The sequence below is a fragment of the Camelus ferus genome, chromosome 1, assembly GCF_009834535.1.
Source record: "Camelus ferus isolate YT-003-E chromosome 1, BCGSAC_Cfer_1.0, whole genome shotgun sequence".
Classification (NCBI taxonomy): Eukaryota; Metazoa; Chordata; class Mammalia; order Artiodactyla; family Camelidae; genus Camelus; species Camelus ferus.
The window spans coordinates 97,827,971-97,850,914 of record NC_045696.1 but is presented as its reverse complement, the minus strand read 5'-3'; the positions used below and the strand labels follow the sequence as shown (position 1 = coordinate 97,850,914).

The 22,944-nt window shown below is 39.8% G+C and overlaps 1 pseudogene; it reads right to left on the bottom strand.

Annotated features, from left to right (window-relative positions):
* LOC102509433 overlaps positions 1–22,697 on the bottom strand; it is a 29,907-nt pseudogene extending 7,210 nt beyond the window's left edge.
* Positions 22,698–22,944: the final 247 nt, after the last annotated feature.

Genomic DNA, 22,944 nt, shown 5'->3' with positions numbered 1-22,944 from the left:
ACCTGGAATGTCATTCCCTCCTTTTCTACTAGAGAAAATCCTATGCATCCTTAAATCCTCAACTCAAAGGTCTCCCCCCTTCATAAAAACTTTCTTAATCTCCCACGTAAGAATTTAGAGCACAGCACTGTGTTTATATTTGTGACAGCGTCCCCTCAAGCCAGCCTTGTATTGTAGCCACACACTGTGAACAACCTGAGGGAAGATGTCCCATCTTTTGGACCCTTGTGTCCTCTTAGGGCCTAATATGGTGCTTTGTGGCCTCTGTGATGCTTATTAAAAGACTACGGATAGCATGGATGCAGCCCTCGAATTAATTTTCAATTTACATATATTTCTTGCATAAGGAAAAAAATCTAACAAGTTAAAAGTGATCAATCACATTTGGATTTGCCTTACATAAGGATCCCTGGCCCAGTCCTACCCTTGAACTTCCTCAGGGGCAAGGATTGGGGCCAGAAAGATTGTGATTAAGCACGGTTGCTTATATGCTTTTATTTGAATAGTTGCCTTATTACTAGGATTCTACATGGAGGTGGGTCATAAACAGGGCAAACCTAGTCACAGTGAACCTATAAAGGAGTTCTGGGTGATGAGTGCGGGGTTTTTAAAAGTTCTGCCTGCAAAGGTCCTTTGGTAAGGAAGTGAGGAGGAGTGGGTGGGGTATGCGCTTTCTAGTTTGTCTTAAACCCCACATCTCCCTGGGTCCATCCAGGTAAAATACTTAGAGTGTAGTCAGGCCCCTCAGAAACCATGGCCGATTTCTTTGGTTTTACACTGCCTGCAGGGCTCCAGAGGCATGAGAATTCACCTCGCTGCAAGGACAGGGGTCTCCAGCCCGCACGCCAGCTCCAGCCCACTCACTGCCCGTTTTGTTTCTCTGCGGCTCATGAGCAAAGAATGGTTTTTAAATTTCTAAAGGGTTGGAAAAAAAATAAGCGAGTAATATTTCCTGACACGTGAAAATTGTATAAAACGCAAGTTCCGGCCATAAATGAAGTTTTACTGACTCGTGGCCACTTCCATTTGTTGACATGTCATCTGTAAGTGCTTTTGTGCCACAAAGGTGGAGAAGACAGCTTATGGCAAAGACTGTGTGGTCTACAAGACCAAACTCTTTACAATCAGGCTCTTGATGGAAAAAGTTTGTGACCCCTGATCCACATGATCTGTACCCCACCTGTGTGTGATCATGTCCTTGAAACTGTGCTGAGAGTGAGAGATGCAAACCTTTACCTGTTGCCTTTGGGCACAGCAACCTGTAGGCTACAGGGGGTGAGTCGGGGAGTGGATACTACTGTGCATTTGCTTGCTGAGGTCAAACTCATTGTCATTCCTGTCAACTTGGTTTGTTCTTGAGAACAGTATTGATGTTTTCTTCAAAAAACCAGGACTCATTCTCATTAAAAATCATGAAGTGGAGAACACCGTGAACTATGCTGGCTTTGGTGTCTTTGCAACATATGATCAAAGGCCCTTTCAGTCCACTGTTAAGATCCTGGAGAGGAAAAGCAAGATTATGGAGAGGAATAGCCCACAAACTGACACAACATTGTAAACTGACTATACTTCAATAAAAAAAAATTATATATATACTAAAAAAAGAACTAATACATTAAAAAAAGAATATGAAAATGAATATATATATGTTCATGTATGACTGAAGCATTGTGCTGTACACCAGAAATTTGTACAACATTGTAAACTGACTAGACTTCAATAAAAATATATATATACAAATAAAAAACACTAAAAAAACTGTTTTAAATTTTTTAATAAAAATTAATATTTTAGATGTTTAAAAAACATTCTCCCAGTCAAGGAAAAGGATGGAAACAAGTTTTAGTTTGAGTAAGATCAGAGCTTGAGTTTTTAATGATTAAGATTCTAAGTTTGAGCATAAGAAACCAAATGTTTGACATGCTATATCCCTGACTGAAGAAAAATGGTCATCTCCTTTATCACCATTGAGGTCTAAAGAGAACAACAAAATCTTGAAAGGGATTTTAGACACATTCTCCAGTGGATTTAGTTCTATTTTTGAAATTTTAATTTAAAAACAGAACTTTGATTTTGATTAGAATTCCTGGGCATTGGAACCAGTCGGCAGACATGTCTCAAGGTCTCAGATCCTTCCCGCCGGGAAGCCTCTGCCCTCGTGGCCACTTTCAGCTGGGAGCCTTGGTTTATTTATATTCGTTTTGTTTTGGGGTTGACTGTCTGTGTCTCTTCTTGTTTTTGGCAGAGTGTAGGCCAAAAATAACTGAAAGGCCAAAGAGGGAACTCTTTTTTTTTTTTTTTTTTTGGAATGCAAGTAAACTGGAACTCCAGAGATGAGAATTTTTAAAAGATATATAATACATATATATTTATTTCTCATTAAGCATAGCATTTTAAAACCCCCTACTTTTAGTTTTCTGGAACCCAAATCCTTTTCAGTGAAACAAAGAAGAGGATATTATCATGTAACTATATATATATATATATATATATATCTCCCAATCCACAGTGGCAACAACAGTAACACTTGGGTAGATGTCATAAACCTAAGTGATCATAATGTAATAATTTATTTTGCTCTTGAAAAGTGCAAAACCATGTAGGTTAAAAGCTGAGCGATATTGAGAAAGTTTACATAAAACTAAGATTTTTTTTTTAAAGAAAAAGAAATTCCTTTCTTTCATTATAATTTCTAAGAGGAGATAAGATAAAAATTGTGATTTAAAGTTTACCTTAAACACCTCCACAGTAGTAAAACCAAGGTATACACTCAAAGTCCTCTGGGGAAGGACCAGTTCTTTCCGGAATCTGCCAAATGTGTGTTTGGATCTCTCCTAAAATAGGCAAATACAGTGTGTTTAAATAGAATCTTTTAAATCACACTTCTTTATGGAGGAACAGATAATAAGCCAACGCTAAAGCTATATAAATATTAGTCCTCGTTTTCACTTCGGGCTCTGCTGCTCCTTGCTTTCCGGCCTTAGTCCATGTGTCTGTGTGTTTACATTTTCTGGGCTTCTGTTTCGTCACGCAAATAAAATGGGGATTTAGGGATTAGACACGATGGTGCAAAGGAGGCCCTTGGTGCTGCGTCACCTGACCTACAGGGCAAGTCACTGTCAATGTCACTATTATATCCTCAGTGTTACTGAATCAAAACTTTATAGAGATTCTACTATTGAAAATGTCAATCAGTAAATATCTCATTTATTCATTCAACAAATCTTTATTGTAGTGAAGATGACTCAGGCTTTGAAATGGGACAGGACTGCTTTGAATCACAGCTCTGAACCTTCCAATTTGTGGATCACATGTGTCTCCTCCCCAGTCCCAAGGCTGTTTGCATTAACCCTACTTAATTTGAATCCTCTTGACTCTTGCAGGAAAATTCTTTTGGCCCCTCACTGTCTCCCCTCACTGTATAATCTGAAGTCTCCCCCTTCCAGAGGCTTAAGTTAATTTTCCCAAGCACGTGTGACCCAGTGCTCTCCACTAACCAACCCCATCTTCAGCCTCCCCACTTCAATCTTTAACCATCTATTTAGTACTACCCCCTACCTTCCTCACATACCACACAGTGCCAGGGGCACAGCAGGGTACTCAGAAGTGTTTGTGAAATGCACGAAATGTGATCCTTTTCTGACTAATCAAAACAGAGCGCTGACTTGCAAACTCCCTTGATAGGACATTCATGTCAGTCCCACCATAGGACTGCCTGTTTTTAAAATCAAAGGGAATATTTCACCCACCATCAAGGTCTATCTTGAGTCCCTCTGCCCCACAGATCTTTCCTTTCTAAATTTGGCTCTTTCCTGGATACCCTGAATTCCCAGAACTTCATATTTTGGTGGGCAAAGATGGAGGACATTTTGGGTGTCCACTTCAGATCCCCCTTGAAAAATGCTCCACCAGGTATCAACCCTCTTCACTGACAACCTCAGCTGAAGAGAGCCACCACCCTCAAGACTGCATCCAATGACTGAGGCACGTAAAGGCCCGGCCCTCTCACCCCAACTCAGGATGGCTGAGGGCCACCCAGTCTTCTGAATTTCTCACATGCTTGGCTGTGACTGCTATTCAGGCTGCATCTCTGTTGACCCTTTCCCCCTGCCCAAGTCTGCCTCTTTCTTTTTCATTCCATATTTGTTGATCCCAAGATCACTACCTGCATGTGAATCTTCATTTCAGAGTCTACCCTTTGAGTGTAGAATGCTGAGTGGCCTGTCGTGTAGCGGTGATGCCGTAGACATATTAGCATGTGAGGTTCATTGCTTCCTCTTGGCGGCCCAACTCTCTCCCTTGTTCCCTCCCTCACACACGGCATCTTATGCTCGACTCCTACTTTGGTACTTGAGTTGGAGAGATTGAACAGAATACCTGACAGCTGGACAGGTGGAAAGGTGGGAGAGGGGGCGGCCCTAGAGGAGAAATTGTATACACTGGGGAGTTGTATACAGATTGTGTACACACGGTGCCCCATCCTGGAAGCCAACTCTACTTGCAAAAGGAACTTCTCTCCCAAACTCACTCTTCAGACCCTTCTTACTAGTCCACTGGCCTCTCTCATCAGGAACTACACCTGTATTTAAGACCAAATTATTAGGGGGTGGGTATAGCTCAGTGGTAGAGCACATGCTTAGCATGCAGGATGTCCTGCCTGGTTTCAATCCCAGTTACCTCCATTAAAAAAAAAAAATCCTTGTGTGTTAAAAATTGAAAGAGAGAAAAACAAACAAACAAACAAACAAACAAAATAAGTTTGAAAAAGAATGAACATTAACCCCACGGTCCTACATAAAAGCTTTGGGGCTTTTCTTTCTCCCAAAGCAGTTACCTGGCTGTGTTGGAACAACAGTGGTATACTTTGTTTTCACTCCATGAGCATGAATAGAATATGGTCTTGAGGCCTTATTTTTCAAGACAATATGGAATGTCTGACCAGGGCTGAGAAATATTATAGGACCTAAGATATAGAAAAAGGAAATTTGTGGATAGTTGCTATTTATTTTCAATTATGAGTCATCTGTCCCCTTAAATATTTAGAGAGTGACTTGTTCTTATTCGTTTCCTTAACACTCAGCCAAGGGAAACACAAACACATTTAACAAATGGATCACTGCTGACTCATGAAACATGGTTTTTCCCCAGAAAATGTAGATCATCTAGAATTTTTATAAGCCCCAGCTCTAGAAAACTTATTCAATGAGCATCAGTTAATGCCTATGGAAACACACAATTTAGAAATGGAACACTTTATTTTCTTTCTCGATCAGCCTCATCATTTATGCCTTTTATTCTTTCCCCTTTCCCCAAGTGGGTGATTGGGAGGAGCTGCAAGGCCATTTTATTGACCCCGGTGATCATCTTTCCCACAGACTAGAGATCCTTCATTCTACTCTCTCTCCCTTCCATCCCAGGCAAAGAACTGGAGGGATATGATTTGTTATAAATCTTCTTTCTCTTTGGAAATAGACTGAATCTGTGGCTCTAAAAATTCTGAAGCAGATGGTTTGGAGATGAACTCAGCAGTAAGAAGTCTTCTTAAACTTATGCTGTCATTACTCAAATCCGATGCTAGATGCTAGCAAAGCACAGCACCTCTTTGTCTCCCATGGTAATTCTACTACCTCACACACTATGCTTGTTTTTCCTTTTCTATAGAAAGTCGGGGTGGGAGGAGTAGGTTTAAATAATAATAGACTCTATAGAGTTATGTTATTTATCTTAGTACTTTCTGTCAGAATCCTAGCGAAAACAAATACTTTGCTGTTACTAAAAATAAGGGCTCACCCCAAAACACTGGGAGCTGGATAGCACGGACCTCCCTCCAGGGGTTGCAAAGCTCTAAAGGCTAATGAGGAGCCAAGAAGAGTAAGAGTTCCTCCTCATGACCATGTAAGTCCACCTTCTCAGGGTCCCACGCCAGAAAATGGCCTCTGAGAGACACACAGGTATCAGGACCCAAACAAGATCTGGGCGTATGGAAATGCCATGTGACTTCTGGAGACACTATGCAACATGTGGAAATGCCATTTGATGTATGAAGACATCAAGTGACTTACGGAAATGTTATGTGGGGGTGCTTGGGGGTGACTTGCAGGTTTCCTAGATGATCTGGCAAGGGTGGAGATAAGGGCTGTAACTTTTCTCACTCCTGGACAGAGATGCCATTAAACCTTGACGCTTAAGTGGTTAAACCAAACACTTCTATTGAAACACAAAAAGCCCTCTCCTCACTGTACTGGGGTTTTGGGGCTTTGTTTTAATTTCAATGAAATTATCTCTAAATGCTACTTCTGAGATCCCTCCCGCATCCAGAAGTTTTGGATTCTGAGTGCAAGAAGCCGGGTAATCTGAAACTGACCATACTAATTGTCTATGGCCTCTTTATTTTCTACTGAATAATCCTTGAATCACTTTTCTTTTCCCAGTAAAAGTGCCTATCTGCAAACAAATTAATGTTAGAATTATAGACACCTCCCTCTGTCAAGGTGGAAGTTGACAATATCCTTAATGTATGCGACCCTCTGTCGAGGCTGAGAACAAGATGACAAACCCCAGAGCCAATCTTAACAGTATAGCAATACCTAGTATGTCCAGATGTTTCTCATTTCATTTCTTGCTGTTTGATTCGTGAATGTGATGTCATCATATTGATGGTATATGACTTTCCTGTTTTTGGACCCAACATACGTCCCAATATTGTCCAAATATATGTTTGTTTCACTTTGAGAAAATAAAAACAAAGCCTAAAAAACCCATAAAATTAATTTAGCCATTAAATTAGACAAATTCTCATATGGAAGAACTTCTTATTGAAATAATACAATTTATTAATATCTAGAGGCTATTTTACCTTGAAGAGTAATTCCTTTTTTTAAAATATATATTCTTTCTAGTAAGATTGTTGGATATTAATTGTGTACTTTAAAACCTGTTTTCAGGATGAAATTTTAGTTTTGATAAATGAATAAATAGTAGGAAGATAAATCAGAGACAGAAATCAAATTTCACACAGAAAAGAAAAATCACTGTCCTCAATTTGAGGTTCTCAGAAGAATAATGAGAGAAACAAATGAAGACCAAAAAAACCAAACAAAAAAAACCCTGAATGATTCCAAATGTTAAATGTAGCTGAAATTATATTTACTCTACCTCAGAAGTGCTGCTATCGGATGGTAAAACACACTTGGAAGATCAGATGCAAGAAGTGAGAAGAGAGATGGGGAAAAACAGCACAGAAGTAAGTTATGGAGGTACACGGGAAAATTTGAAGTCATTTATAATTGAAGACATCGCACACACGTTTTGAAGTTGTTTGTAATTGAATGTATCCTAAATACACGTCACACACATTCCATGCACACACGCCCATCACACACATGTGTACCACACACAAACACACACCACACACACATACACATACACATGGGAGAGAGAGAGACTGGAAGGAAAGGGTGGGGGACTATAGAATAAACCCTGCCCAAGTAGAGACTGAAGTCGCCGCCATGCTTCTTTCCTGGAGGACGTCGCAGTTCCCTCTCCCACGTCCTGTTAGAACAATCCCACACAATTTCCTCAGCCTCAATATAAACAGTCTTCTCCTCCTGGTACTCTGCTGGATCCGGGTTTGGCCCTGAACACTGCCTCACTTGGTATTTCTGTTTCATACCTCCTTGATAGTGCTCTGTGGTCGTACAAACCACATGAAAAATTCCTAGAGGCGAATAAGAAAAGAATGCTTAAGGTTTTGCACTCAGACTTCTTTTCTCCACGAAGTCATTTATAAGATATGAATCCTCAGAAGGAATACAGTAAGATAGTTCACTCATTCTTTCACTAATTTGACAAATAGTTACTGACAAACAGGCTGTAAGCCAGACATATTTCTAGGCACTTGGGAAATCTCCATGAACAAAGCAGTTAAAAATTCTTGCCCTTGGAGTTTATATTGCAGAATATTGTAGAGACAAACAAACATAGTAACTTTTATGTATGTTGGAAGTACACTTATCACCTGGATTAAGGAAAAAAGTAGAGTAGTGTAAGGAGGATTGAGAATTCTGGATGAATGTGTTGGGGGAGGGGGGCAGTGAACAACAGTTTATAGGATGATCAGGGTGAGTCTTGATGGGTGGGTGACATTTGGGTAAAGATTCAGAAGAGGTAAATGGTGGACGTAGAGGAAGAGCAATCCAGGCAGAGGAAATAGGTAGCAAAGCCCCCAAGCTGAGGGTCTGCCTGGTGTATCTAAGGAGCATGGAAGAGGCCAGTGTGTCTGCAGGGGAGTGAGCAAGGGAGAGAGTACAAGGAGACCAGACCGGTGGGGAATGGAGGACAAAGTCACCTGGGCCCCTGTGGGCCACTGAAAAATCAGTACTTTCACGCAGTGAAATGGGGAGCCGTTGTGTGATTTTTGAGTCCATGAGTGACATAAAGACATTGTGGCTGCTGTACTGAGATTAAATTAGAGTGGGCAAAGGTGAGAGGAAGGAGAACTGTTAGGAGGCTATTAAAATAGTCCATGAGAGGTGAGGAGAGGTATAGCTCAGGGGTAGAGCACATTCCCAGCATGTGGGAGGTCCTGAGTTCAATCCCCAGTATCTCTGTTAAAAATACATGAATAAACCTAATTACCTCCCCTCAAAAATAAACTTAAAAAAATTTTAAAAAGGAAACTGTTAAAAGAAAAAAAACTGTTAAAAATAAAATAGTCCATGAGAGATGACGGCGGGTCAGAGAGTTAGCAAGTGAAGTAGTGAAAGGAAGTTGAAGGCAATCAGCAATACGTCAAAACCCCCCGAACAATAACCACAACAAAAACAAACCACCGCAACAAAGAAACTCCAGCCTGGTTCAGACCAGTGAATTCCAGCCGTCCTTTATTTTGGTAATTTTATGCCCATCATGTTCTGACTTTGCTTCTTAAGATTCCCTTCATCAACACTAATATTCTCTTCCAACTCTGTATCCATTTCTGTTGTTGCTTTTCCTTATTGTGTAAGGTAAGTGTGAAGACTGATAAGAAAGAAAAACCTCCAGACTCAGAGGGTTTGAGAACGAGAATTTGTTTAGAATGAAATGATTCTCATCTGGCACAATGCTTATTGCCTACTAGGTGCCTCCATGAGTTGACTGCTGGGGATACTGTTTAAGAAAAAGAGTGAAGAGCGGGAAACTTTTTTTTTTTTTTTTTTAAGTCCCGGAAAACATCTACAGTGGACAGGAGAGGAAGAAGTGGGTAGGGGATGAGTGACAACTTGCCACTGAGTGAGTGCGTACAGCAGGGAAAGAAAGAGCAGTGGAGAAAGATCTTTCCTTTTTTCTTCCGATTGTTTGTAACCACAGGCTTTGTTTGCTTGCAAAGTGAAATTTAAAAAAATTGAAATGTGAAAAGTGTAGTCACGTGGATCTGTAACATCACAGAGTTAAGATACCAATCCATGGTTTCTACAGGGTAATTGGTTTATTGTGTAGCTGGTATTGGATTGGTGCCAGAAGTATTTGACCAAGAAGGATTTTGTTTTCTTGTTTGTTTGTCTTTGTTTGTTTGTTTGTTTTGTGAAGGTAGAGCTGCAGAATAAAAGAAGAAACTAACATTTTACTGATAGTCTAACATATGTCAGGCACTTCATTGCACCACATCTATCTCATCTGATTGTGTCTATTCCTTTATATGGATTGTAAATTATTACCCTTATTTTACAAATGAGGGTATTAGGTTCAGAGGGGACGGGAGGCTCTTCTGATCCCCATAACAATTCCCTGAAACATGGTGCCTTTAAAAAAAATTGCCAGCAACAAACAATCCCACTGAAGTCAAAACATTTCCCTAGAGAGCAAAGCTAGCAAGAGGAGGAGTCAAGAGGGGAAGGTAAACACAGGAGGAAGGACTGGGAAACAAACAGACAGAGCTTAAGAAATGCAGCAAGTAACAGAGTGAAAACAAGTTCAAATGCTTCAAAGCATCTTCATTGCTTTCAAAAAGTATGGTTGATTTAGAGCCTGGAGCACGTGAAGAGAAAACCAGGAAGGGCTGAGAGGATTTTTGTATACAGCAAAATAATAGATTAATGCTCCTAGAAGTTAAATAAATCAGGGTAAAGATTTACTAAATGCTATATGGATAATCTCCTTGTTTTTCCTCCTGTACAAACAGAATATTCAGTGCATATGAAGACATTACTTCTTTATGCTTTGGATGTATTTCAGGCTGATGCAGAAGATCCACAACGTACCTGTGGAATCAGGTGTCATAAGAAGTGTTTGGGAGATGTGGGGAAACAGAGTTATAGTGTCGTCCCTTGCTCCTAAGATAGTGAAATTATTTCCTGAAAAATACATCCCATGAAAGTCAACTGATCCCATACTAAGAACGTGTCATGAAGCGTTGTCTCCTAAGCACATATCCAGTCCAGGCAGATTTCCATACCTGAATCCATTTATGGCTGCAAGACGTTTGTAACACAGAAGAGTATTTAATTTATTGGTACTTTGACATCTCTTGAAATTCAACAAAGGACTTATCATAAAGCAATTCATTTATGCAAGATCTCAAGGCTATTCAAGTCAAACCCTTCCTTTCAGATTTGAAGAAACAAAGGCCAGGGAGACTTATTAAGTGTCATTAAGCTAATGAATGGAACTGTTAAGACAGAGTCCAAGTCTCCAGATTCTAGACCAATCCTTTTCCCATCACATGGTACAGTCTTCAAAAACCAACCAATCAACAAACTAACTCAACAAACACCCACCCATCCACTCCACTACTTTGGCAATAGAGAAATACATGATTTTTATGTATCACATTTAGCAATAGTTAACACAGTGTATTGCACCAGAAAGGCATTGGTAAATCTTTGGTAAATTGAATATAACATAATCACCCTACTAGGCAATATTTTGGGGAGCAAATTATATTTAAAGAAAACATGAAACATATTAGCCAACCATTGAGGGGAAAATGTAAGTCTCTCTTAAACAACCTGTAATTCTTTAGGCCTAGTGAAATTAAACAACTGCCTAATGCATTTATCTTATAAATTAAATGTTCCTCACAGTACGTGCTGTTAGACTCTTGGAAGTCTGGATCTTCTCTGTCCACTTTTTTCAGGATCTGTGGTAAATGTCCTGTTATTTCTGTCTAAAAGATAACTTTCATTTTCATCAAATATTGTGGCAAGCGGGTAGCATTGTTTATCTATTCCCTTTTGTGGATGAGAATAGAAAAAGAAATAGACAGGAAGTGTATATGGTCTATATTCAAAGTCTAGTCAAATGACTGATCTGCATACAGGATTTCCCCTACAAGGCGATTTGTATAGTCCCAGAAAATCTGATCAATTGACTTCCCCACTTAAGAACATTTTATATAAAGGCATGAATCCCAGTGAACGGATTTACCCCAGAATTAAGAAGCTGGGAGAAATCTCTACGACTGTTTTCATGTAAAGCTCTTACTATAGGGACCCCCTACATCTTAATTCTGTAAAATGAAACTATATAATCACAGATATTTGTAATGCTTTTCATAGGATGCTTTGTAAAAAGTAAGTTAAACACAATGTTTTCAATTCTAGAAAGTCTGTATTTTCAGGGTTTATGAAGAAATCAAATATGTATATTTTTGGATAAAATATAAAAGTTATATTTATTGTAAGAATAATGAGGCTATACGACTTTCATTGTATAGATGAATATAAATAGCCATATTTTAAAATAAAATATACATTCAATTACATATTAGTATTGGGGGATTTGTAAGGTTTTATTATATATGAATTACAAATGCAGAAAAGAACTTGGATATTAGGTTACTTGTGAGGGAGGAACAAGGGAAATTCACTCATTAAGCATTTAGGGGGAGGGCATAGCTCAAGTGATAGAGCGCATGCTCAATACCCAAGAGGTCCTGGGTTCAATCCCCAGTACCTCCTCCAAGCAGAAATCAATGAATAAACCAAATTGCCTCCCCCTCATAAAACATACAATACAAGCATTTATTGAGTACCTATCACATGTCAGAGAGGCGCTGCAATTGTTACCAAAAAGTTAGTAAAATCTTATGCGTGGTTTCAAGTTACTTATAGTCTAGTGGGAGAAACAGGCCAGTAAAAATAATTGCATGGCTAAGTGTTCTGACAGAAACACTCACAAGGAACTACGGTAACCCACAGGAATTTCAATTAACTTTAGTTAGGGAATATTGTTTGAAGAGAAGGAAGGGATCCCTGGTCTGAGTTTTTATTAAAAAGTCTCCCCTTTTTGCATATAAAATGGTGAGGAAAGGCCCTTCCAGACAGAGAGAAGAAAGACACAATCAAAGAAATGTGAATTAGCCATCCTTACTCCGGGACTGACAAGCTAACTCTGCAGTTTAAGACCAGAATGGCCGGTGTAGGGTGGCCAGGGGCGGGCTGTGCGTCTGGAGGGGTCAGCAGGGTCCGATGTATTGCCTCCCGAGCCAACAAATTGTGGGATGATTCTAGGGTGGGAAGCACTGTGATCAGGTTTGAAACGGAGGGGTGTGGCGCTATATGAAGCAGGATGAAAATGGGGACGAGACTTAGGAGGTCCCAGGAATTCAGAAAGAGATGCCGCGGCCTAAAGGCAGCGCTATCGGAGAGTTGTTCCCCAGTGTTGGAGTTCACTAATGTTGGAGGTGAGAGAAAAGGAGTTGCTGATGGAGTTCTAGGCTCGGTATGTCATTAACTAAGAGAGAACAGAGGGAAAGGGGCTGACGTAGAGAAGGGTGGGACAGGCGGTGGCTGTCCAGGGGGAGATGAAGAATCAAAACAGTCAAGTGGAATTGGTGTCTGTGGAATCTGCCAGGGTGGGTGTTCACTGGGCAGAGGAAGACATAGGTCTGGATGAGGAGAGAGTAGAACCAGGAGACTTCAGCACACAGAAGGCGAAGCTGCCCGTTGTCGCCTTGCCTGTCCCCCGAAGTCCTGTCTCAGGCAACCTCTCTCCAAGGCACACCTGGACACAGGTCCCATGACTCACCTGTTCGCCATCCTCTCCTAGACTTCCGTTCCTGCCCACGAGGTGAGGCCCCACAAGGCCTCTCTTGGTGTCGCCCCCACGATTTATGGAGGAATAGTAGAACCGGGTCAGGCAGTCAGGATCCGTGGAGGTGGGACCTACATCTCTTGGAACTTCCCACGTGTAGATGAATGTTGTGCCAGGATTTACACGTGAGGAGGGTGAAGGGGTACCTAGGGAGAGCTAAGCATTTGTAAAAGAGGACCCAGGACCAGAAGTACCCGAGTCTAGACTGTGAGATCTCTGAGAGCAGGGACTGTGTCTTCTTCATCTTACCGCCCTTTGGGTGACAGTGGACAGGGGCTGGAGGACTCACTCTGCCACAGTAAGTACACAGAGCTGTTCCAATGTGAAAAGCAGGCTGCGCGGTGACTTTAGGAGGAGTTTTACTTTCCTGCGGACTTTAAGTTGCAGGATGGCTTGCCTGGGCCTGCCGTGAGTCCGAGGACTTACTGTCTCCCCGTGTTTTGTAGAAGGAGCCCTCAGCGCTCTGGTTGTAATGCAGTCCGTGGGGCTGAATGCTGAGCGGCTGGGAAGCGTTGTTGTAGAAAGTGACCTGGAGGGTCCGTCCCACCTCTGCCTTAATGACGGGGCCTGGAAACCAACAGTCAGGAACTGCCCTTGGTTTTCATACAAGTCGTCATCAGACTTGTGTTACCTGCCTAAGTCTCTTCTAGGAACAAGTTAAAGGGATGTTGCCATGAACCAGAAACATGTCCAGCCTCAAGAGGTCTAGGTGATTCATGGTCTTAGAAAGTTGCTTAGGATCTCCTGGATATGTTCATCTTATTGGATTTATAAGGACCAAAAAAGGCGGTTTAAAATTGGGTGAATCGGCATGTCTTGGTTTCGTAAGGTTGTAAGATGACAGCTAGAATCTCTGAAGCTGTGAGTTGGTTAATATTATTTTGATTGCACAGAATTTGTACAAAGCTCTGAATGTAATTTTACCAAGGATTCCAAGGTGCTTTTCTCTTGCATTCTGTGTTTGGAAGGAAGCATCTATGTATTCACGGTAAACTGCTTTTTTTGTAAGTTCCTCCAATTCTGGTTGCACTTTGTTCAAAATAGAGCTGGGATTGACTGGGCAGAGAAAGTGGATACACAAAAAAATTTTTTTAATTTACAGTGATCATATGAAAAGAAAGCGAGAATCTATATGCATCTGTTTTAAAGTACTAGTAATTTAGTTATAAAAACAATGCATGCTCATTGTAGAGAATTTGGAAAATAAAGAAAAACACAACAAAGAAAATTAAAATTGTTATAATCCCACCATCTGTCAACATTACCCACGGGTATCTTTTCAGTCTTTTGTCTATGCATGTGTATAAAAGTATCTGTGTCTGTCTATCTAGTAATTTATCTTCACATTTTCTTTTGGAATAAAAATTTAAAAGGCATTATGTCTGATTTTTTTCTTAGGCAGATAATAACAAACAAAAAAGCAATTTTTTAAAACAACTGTACAGAGATGCTAGACTATTGAGAGAGATGCCAGACTATTTAGAGAGATGCCATTTTTAACTTTTAAATTCTATCATCATAAAATAATGGAGTCCCCTGAGAAAAAGTGTTCCCTAGCAGTGAAGTGGAAACTTGCAGTGCTGAAACGTCACCAAATTTCCCAGCCAGGAGAATCGTGCAAGCTGAAAGAATCTATTAATTCATACTTATTTTAGTCAATATAAAATGAGAGCTGGACATAGTTCTGAATCTAGTTTTTGCTCTAGCCCAGATAGCCTTCTCACGACTAATACAAACTTTCCACTACACAGATTAAATGATTTATCGATGTGCTTCAAATGTAAGAAGAAAAAATATTCACTTGGTATAGCATTCTTAATTTTCTTAAATTTTCTGTGAGTGAATTAGAAAAAAAATTAAATACTATGGGAAATATTATTTTCTGATGGTTATAGAACTTGCTATTTTCTGACAGAAAACTTTCATTCAATAGATTAAAAGGATTAAAACTCCTGGAATCTTCAAATTGGTAAATGTATTTAGCAGTTGGACTATGAGAAAATTTTTTTGTGCACTTTTAAAAGCTGATGCTGCAGACAGGTAATTTAGCCTTAGTCTTTGGTTATTAAAGTAGCAATTGGTAATATATTCTTAGGTATTATTGAGTAAAAAATATTCATATGATTTAAGGCTCTCACAGGACACAGTTCATTATACCCTCGGATCTTAGCAGGAAAGAACAAGTTACACATGAAGAATGTTTTTGAATTTTTGTAAAATTGCTATTGATCACACTGTCCACTGTGTTGTTGAATGTCTCATAATTAAAAAATAAATCCATTTTAAAATTCAGTGCTAGGAAAAAGATGAGTGGTATATTTTCCTTTACATTGGCTGCCAAGGCATTTGGAGAAAAATTTTGTGTCACAATGACCCTTATATTCAATATTTTCCAATTATTGATATAATTATTTTCCTACCTTTACTTTATCTGTATCTTTTTATTATAAGATGCCTAACTCCTTTTTAGGAATAGCTAGGTTATGAAAAAGTTCAATTATCTTTATTTAACTATAAATATTTTAATCACTGAATCATTACCTTCCAGCTTCTGTCAAATTTTTTTTTAGTGAAGAAACCTACACTAGATGGAACACAGTTCCAAAAAATTTTCCTCAGCAGCGATATAATAATGTACAATTTGTGTCCCAGTGACATCTGTTGAAGGTTTTTGGCAATTTTGCCTGAATACTCTCTGAAAAACAGTAAACCCAAGTAGAGAATGTTATTGAAACATTAAAACATTTTTCTTAATCCAGATATAAATATTTAAAAATTTTTGCCAACAACATTGCGACTTTCCCTTCCTTTGAGAAATTTGAGGTGTTTTATTTACAGAATCTGTGTAAAAACCTAAAATGTATGAAACAAGTACAAAAACCAGGATGCAATGATGAATGTGAGAGGAACACATATAGAGAATAATGACCAACCCTGGACCAGCTCCTGTGTGAAGATGGCACCTGCCTACCAAGAGGAATCGGGGAGTCTGGCCAAAAACATCTCCCCTTATGAGTATGAAATTGTTACCATTAATTATTGTGAGTTAGTTGGTTTATTAGATCAGCTAGTTGGCAGGCAGGAAGAAAATCAAGGCAGGTACATTTCCATGTGAGGGCATCACTGCAGTGTTTTGATTCCATAGCCCAGTTGATAAGAATGTAAATCAATATAGGCTTTTGGAAGGTAATTTCTCAATTACAAACAAATTTGTAATTTGTTAAAATTACAAATGCTTCCATTTAAAAAACAATTCACTTCTTTGTAGTTAACCAAGACAAATATTTTCACATACATGTAAAGATACAAATATATTATACAAATATAATACTGTTAGTGAGCCAAAAAAGGTGAAAGCAATTGAAATCTCTATCAGTAGCAAATGGCTAAATAAATTAGGATACATCCAAATGTGGAAACCTGTACAACTGTGTAAAAAGAATGAGTTAGAGGCAAGGGGAATGTCCTGGAAAAGATTTCAAGGCATATGGATGAGTGAAGAAAGCAAGCCGCAAATAAAGAAAATCCTATTACATAAAAATAATACTCTATTTTTAGGTTAAATAAATAAATTAACACCTATTATATGTGATGTGATTTACATACACAGAACAAAACATAGCTTTGTATTTTTATTTCTACATGTTCATAGATATTTTATGAAAATGCATAGTAAACAGGTTTGCAAGTGTTCACACCAAACTGATTATGGTGATTACTCTCTGGGAGAGAACTGGGATGGGGTTGGACTAATGGTTGTATTCTTAAACCATTTCTCCAATGACAAACACAAAATCTGTTTTTTTGCTAATTAAAAAATTTTTCTTATATATATATGTTTTTAATTGGAGTGTAGTCATAAATTTTATTTTTATTTTTGGGGGGTAGACAATTAGGTTTATTTAATTATTATTATTATTATTTTATTTAACAATGGTACCTTGGTCATGGGGCTCGAACCCATGACCTCATGTATGCTAAGCACGCATTCTACCACTAAGCTATACCCTTCCCCTTTTTGCTAACTTTTGTAGTGTAAACACTCCCGCTGTGGCCAGTATGAAGCTGCCAGGAGTTTACCAGCTGGCTTATTGAACTCTCAGCTCTCTTGAGCTCCGACAAGGTGGTTCCTATTCACCACCATAGTAGACTGTCACTTTTTCTGCCTGCTGCCCCCACCTAATTCTCTCTCCCTCCTTCGCTCCCTCCCACGCTCCTCCCTCTTTTCCTTCCTTTCTTTCTTTCCAGTAAAAGTCTATTCTTCTATTCTTACAATTGCTAAAAAACAAACAAAAAGACTGTAAGAACATTTAAAAGATGCTGTAAGACACAGGGAGAGAAGAAACACAGGAGAAAGCTATAGAGTTCATCAACCCAAGAGGCAGTCTTTCTGCAGAGCTGAGGAAGAAAGACCTGGCTGAAGGCACCATCTGCAAACAAGGTAAATGGGAGGATTGAGCCTGAGTGTACATTTCAACCTGAAAATACTATTGCTTTCTAAGTGAGAATCTTTATCATTACGTTCTGTCCTTGAGTTGCAATAGTGATGTGTGGTTCTCCTTTTTCCTAGCCGCTCTGGGAGGGACACAGCACATAGTAAATCCTGATAAATACTTATTGTTTAGTTGTTTAAAAAATTAATTAAAGCATGATGCTAACCAAAGTACAGGACTTAAGAAAAAGATTTTGATTAGAGAAATCAACCCCATTTTGTATAATAAAAAGGTCTTCAGTTCTAATAACAATCATGTTTTCTGATTAAAAAATAAAACATTGACATGATTATATGTAGAGTATGGTCATATCTAAGAATAGAAAAGACCAATAACTTCATAATGGGCCATCCAGTCATTTAATGCAGAGTGTGATTAAAGAGGGAAATGAAGTGACATAAAGAGGTTTACTGAGTACTAGATTAGAATTATTTGGTCCTACATAATTCTTGCCTCTCATAGGGTTTTGGGCAAGGGTTTCAACCTCTTGAAACTTGTTTCCTCAATTAAAGTGTAATAACACCTGCCTGGTCTGACACTCAGGGTTCTTGTAAGGTTCACCAGTTAATGACTATAAAAGAGTTTTGTTGTAAAAGTGACAACAAAAAACCCTATATACCCCAAAGGGTTTATTATCATAAAGTTAAAAATATCAGAGACCTGGATTCTAGTCCTGGCTGTGTCACTGGCTTTCCAAAAGGCAATCCTGTCACCTCCCTCGATGGCAGTTTCCCCATTTGGAAGATGAGCCGTTTGTAATGGGTTATAGCCTTGGGAGTCCCCTGACCCTGCATGATATAAAAAGAATAAATCCCTCCCATGTGTCTGACAGCCCAGCATCCACTCTCCAGCACCCTGGGCCACCATGAAGGCATCTTCCATCGAGGCAGGGAAGACGGTAACGGTGTCTTTTCTGTGATTCCGAGAGATCAGAGTTTGTCCTTGGAGATAGATGGGGTATGTGTCTGACACATCAGCCATGCCAACAAAATACCACTTGACCCTGTCCTCTGCACACATAGTGAGACTGGGCAGATTTCCATACATGTATCCATTTATTGCTTCAAACAAAGGTATGTTAACCTATGAAGCATGTTAGATCAGGGCCACGTGGTGTGAACTCCATGCATTTCCTCATCACATAAACCTGGCACTGTCAGCATTGTCCTCCTGCATCACCTGTGACAGGGTTTGATTTGATTTTCTCCCCCAAAGGGAGGCCATAAGCATCATTTCTGATTAAAAGTGAGGAGCACACACATTTAGAGTCAAGAGGAGGGAAAGTAAGCTGGGAGACAGGACGCAGGGAAAAGGGAGAAAGAACAGAAAGAAGCTAAGTCCGTGGAAGAAGAGAGGGAGGGTGAAGGTGACTGAGAAACTAGAGCATCTTTTCAGAAAAGTTCTGTGTAGAAACACGTTTCCATAAAATACCTGGTCAATTGTATTTTTGTCCCTCCATAACATTTTATTACCTTAAAATCATGTCTCTGTTATGTTTTCACCATCTCCTTTTGATCAATATCAGACTTCAGAAAACAAACGCACCGTCCTCACTGTCCTTGCTGTGAAACTTTGGAAACCAGCAGGATCGACTACCCTGCCTTGCATATCCACCAGCATGAAAACCTGGGAAACAGAAACTCACCTAAACAAACTCAAACGGAGGGAAATCACTAAACAGCATCATAGAAGTTAGAATTATAGGATATAATGAATGAGAAAGTTCTTTATAATCTTACAGTGCATGCGATTACTCTCCTGGAAGCAAGAATCACTGGCATGGACTCGGCCAGATTCAGTGTATGTATCACTGTTGTCATCGATGTGCCAGCTATTGTTCTCATCAGTTGTAGAAAACAACAGAACATAAGACTAGTTGATATTTGTTTCTGTCTCTCCATCCAGGGTGCCTGGAACAAAGAGGACAGCAAAACCTCTTCTTTGCAAAAATAACTCTGGCTATAAAATAAATTAGTGATCCTAGCTGATCCCACTCAAAATACTAAAGTAAAATCTTTTACCTCCACACATAGGACCCTAAGGAACTGAGCATGGAAAGAACAGGCAGACACCTCTCATCTTCCTGTTCCCCCCACCCTGCAGATTCAACACTTCTCTGTAGGAGGGAAAAAAGTGGCAGAATTTTGTGTGACTGTGGCTAAAGTGACCACTGTCTAGCGTCCACCCTGCGTTATTGGACTTGAACTGAGGCAGTGGACCCAAGATCGCCATCTAGTGCTCAGAGTCCAAGTGGCAATGTTACTTTTCTTGACTGGAGAATCAAGGTCAAAGACAGGAAAAGAGAGCTCATTTGATACAAAAATTCCAGTAGAGGAGTGAGGTAGACCTGGCATATCCTGGCTGGCTCTATTGCTACGATGAAATTTTTTAAATGTTACCTCTTTTACAAGTCAGAATTGGTCCAACAAGTCCCGAAGCCACATCTTTTGGAGTCTATGTGGGAGTGGTACATCCTTGTCACGAAGTTACTGTCATTGGGGCCAGGCCCCTGATTTTCTCCTACAAACCACCTGTAAGTATGCTCTGCCCCTGGCTCCAGCTGGTCATCTTCCTCTTGCAGGCCCGCTGTATTATCAGGATAGAGAGTGCCTAGAAAACATAACCCACGCTGTGGTCACGGTGACACTGGACCGCGCCGTTTTGAATGTGACTCATACTTTGTCCATCAAGTCGTGAATGTATGCTAATTTGTATTTTTAGAATAAAGCGTGCATTTCTCCCCTCCGCTCACCCACTTCTTGTCTCCCTAGATGGCTCTTAGTTGATTTCCACCTGAATGCCCAACTTGGCCAGTTTGTAGACTAAATTGGAAAGAGTCCAGCCTTATATTAATAGACTATCATCACTTGTATTGATGGATTCCACAAATATTTACTGTGCACCTACCATGTGCCTAGATCTTGGACACATATTTCCTTCACTACAAATCAGACTGGGACCCAGGGCAGTAAGAGGCATCCATGTTCCCTGTGAGCTGCCCACTGGACTCTGGAAGTGGCCTCTTGATTAGCTGACATTACCCCGAGCTACCACCTTAGTTCTGAACCTGGGGCCTGCTTTCCTTTGTTTTTCTTCTTCTCCTAGAATTTCGCCTCCGATCTCCACTTCTTGAGGCTAGAAGCTGAGAACTACAGATAAAATGCCTTCATTCAAAAGAAGATTTTGAAGCCTGAAAAACCTCTCATTCTTTACCATCTTTTGAGTCCACCCTGTTCCATGTTGAGCACAAACTCTATTTGTTAGCTTTCTCTTCCCTTCCTTTTGCCAACACCATCAGGCAGCTGTGAGTATAGGTATTTAGGAGGGAAGATAGTGTTTGGAGAGTAACGATTTCACCTGACATTGATGTTTTCCAAGAAGCTGGTCCTCATCCAGTAGGAATGGAAATGAGATGAAGGCGGAACGGTATGTCTGCCCACCTAACGTTTAGCTCATGAGTGTCCCCTACCCACCCCCACCTCCCAAAGAAAGGATTTATGTTTGTGAGAGAAAATTGTGTTTTCTTTCCCAGGATTCGCACAAGGGTGGTTACTCATTTCAGATGAGAAACTGAAGAACTGTCTTGGTGGGGAGGGTATAGCTTGGTGGTAGAGTGTGTGCCTAACATGCACGAGATCATAGGTTCAATCCCCAGCACCATCATTAAAAATAAATAAACCTAATTACCCACCCCTCAAAAAAAAAAAAAAAAAAAGAAAAGGAAAAAGAAGAACTTTCTTGGACATAAACATTAAAGACATCTGAAGTAAGAGTCTGCATTCACCCCAGACCCCTCCTAGCTCACCGTGCTGACAGGTTCATGGTTACCTTGCTTCTCCTGAGGCATTGGGCTCAAACTCTTCATCAGCAAAAGCTCAGGAATGTAAGGAAAGGGGACACACTTACCTTCATTTTATTTAGTGTAGGTGAGTCCGTGAGGATGGAAACTGTACATTCTTTTAGCAAAATTTTTCGCATGTATATAAATGAAGTCTCCAATCTCTGCCTTAATTATTGGACCTAAAAATCCCAAGCAGGATGGTTTTTCAATGACCGTTTGAAATGTGTCATCCGTATACTCAAAATACAAAGCTTTTTTAATAAACAGGTCCTGTCCTATCTTGGTTTTGTTGTAGATATATTTGTGACTGAAACTCTCTGTAAAAAACAGAGAACTTTAACAAATTTTGACTGGAAAGAAAACGGTGTTAAATCAACTGAAACTAGATGTGAGAAGCTTTACAGCCTAATTTTACAGAGAAAACCCAGACACTGAAGAAAATCTAGAGGGAATCAAAAGTAGTGTAGTAGACAAGAAGGTTGGAGGGTCTGGTGAAGAGGTCAAATGCAGTGTAGCAGGTAATACGTGTGGCATTTTGGTTTAAAAGACTTACCACGTTCTTTGTGCTAAACCACAAAATGGCTTCTAACCCCACTTTGAGGTTAGATCAATTCCTACAATTCAGGATTGTTTACACATTTAAATAATTTGTGTATTTGCTGGTAGAACTGGGGCATTTTGGCAGACAAACATAGTATATCAAACCCTCTCCCCCCACCCATAACCTCTAGATTTCCTCACCCAGTGATCTGAACACAGGAATCAAGGAATCAAGAAGAGAGCTACAATTTTACAACCTCTGCCATTGATTCCGTATCAGTAGAAAAGTGTTGTTTTACATGTCGAGGACCACTCATACAGAATCAGTGACAAACACAGAGTTAGAGATGGTCCCTAAAATAATGTGTCATGAAGGCAAGAAAGGCAATAATCCCCAGAAGGAGCAATTTCTGATTTCTATTAATGGCTGTCTTCCATGTCATGCTTATACTAAAAAAAATCAAAAGAACTGGTTCTAATAGCAAATATACCCTTAAAAGGTCAATCATGGAAAATTCTTCAGCAGCATTTTATCAATAAGTAACAAATACCAACGTTTGTTTCTAATAGCAACTGTTTCAGTGCAAAGGTATTACTTACTGATCTGAAACAGACTTCCTGTTGAGCATGTTTGTACCGGTAGGAGCATATTTCCAAGCAGTTTCTTTAACGCCTATGTTGTAGTGCCTATCTATTGTCCGACCTGGGGAACTACTAAAACCCAGAAAGGTCAGTGGTAAAAGGACATTCATGCTCAAACCTTGAGGCTTGGAGAGGCTACCTGAGTGATGCTTGCCTTCCATTTAAAATCTACACCTTCTTCCTTTATTTGTGTTCCTTTACATAAATCAGGGTTGCATAAGAGTTCTTCATGCACTTCATCTATGTCATTTACATTCCAAATGCATTTATTTTTCATTCGTCAGGCCAGGTAAAATGTTGCACAACACACACAATATTGGCTCTTGATCCAGTGTACATTGCGAGTTTGGAGCTTCC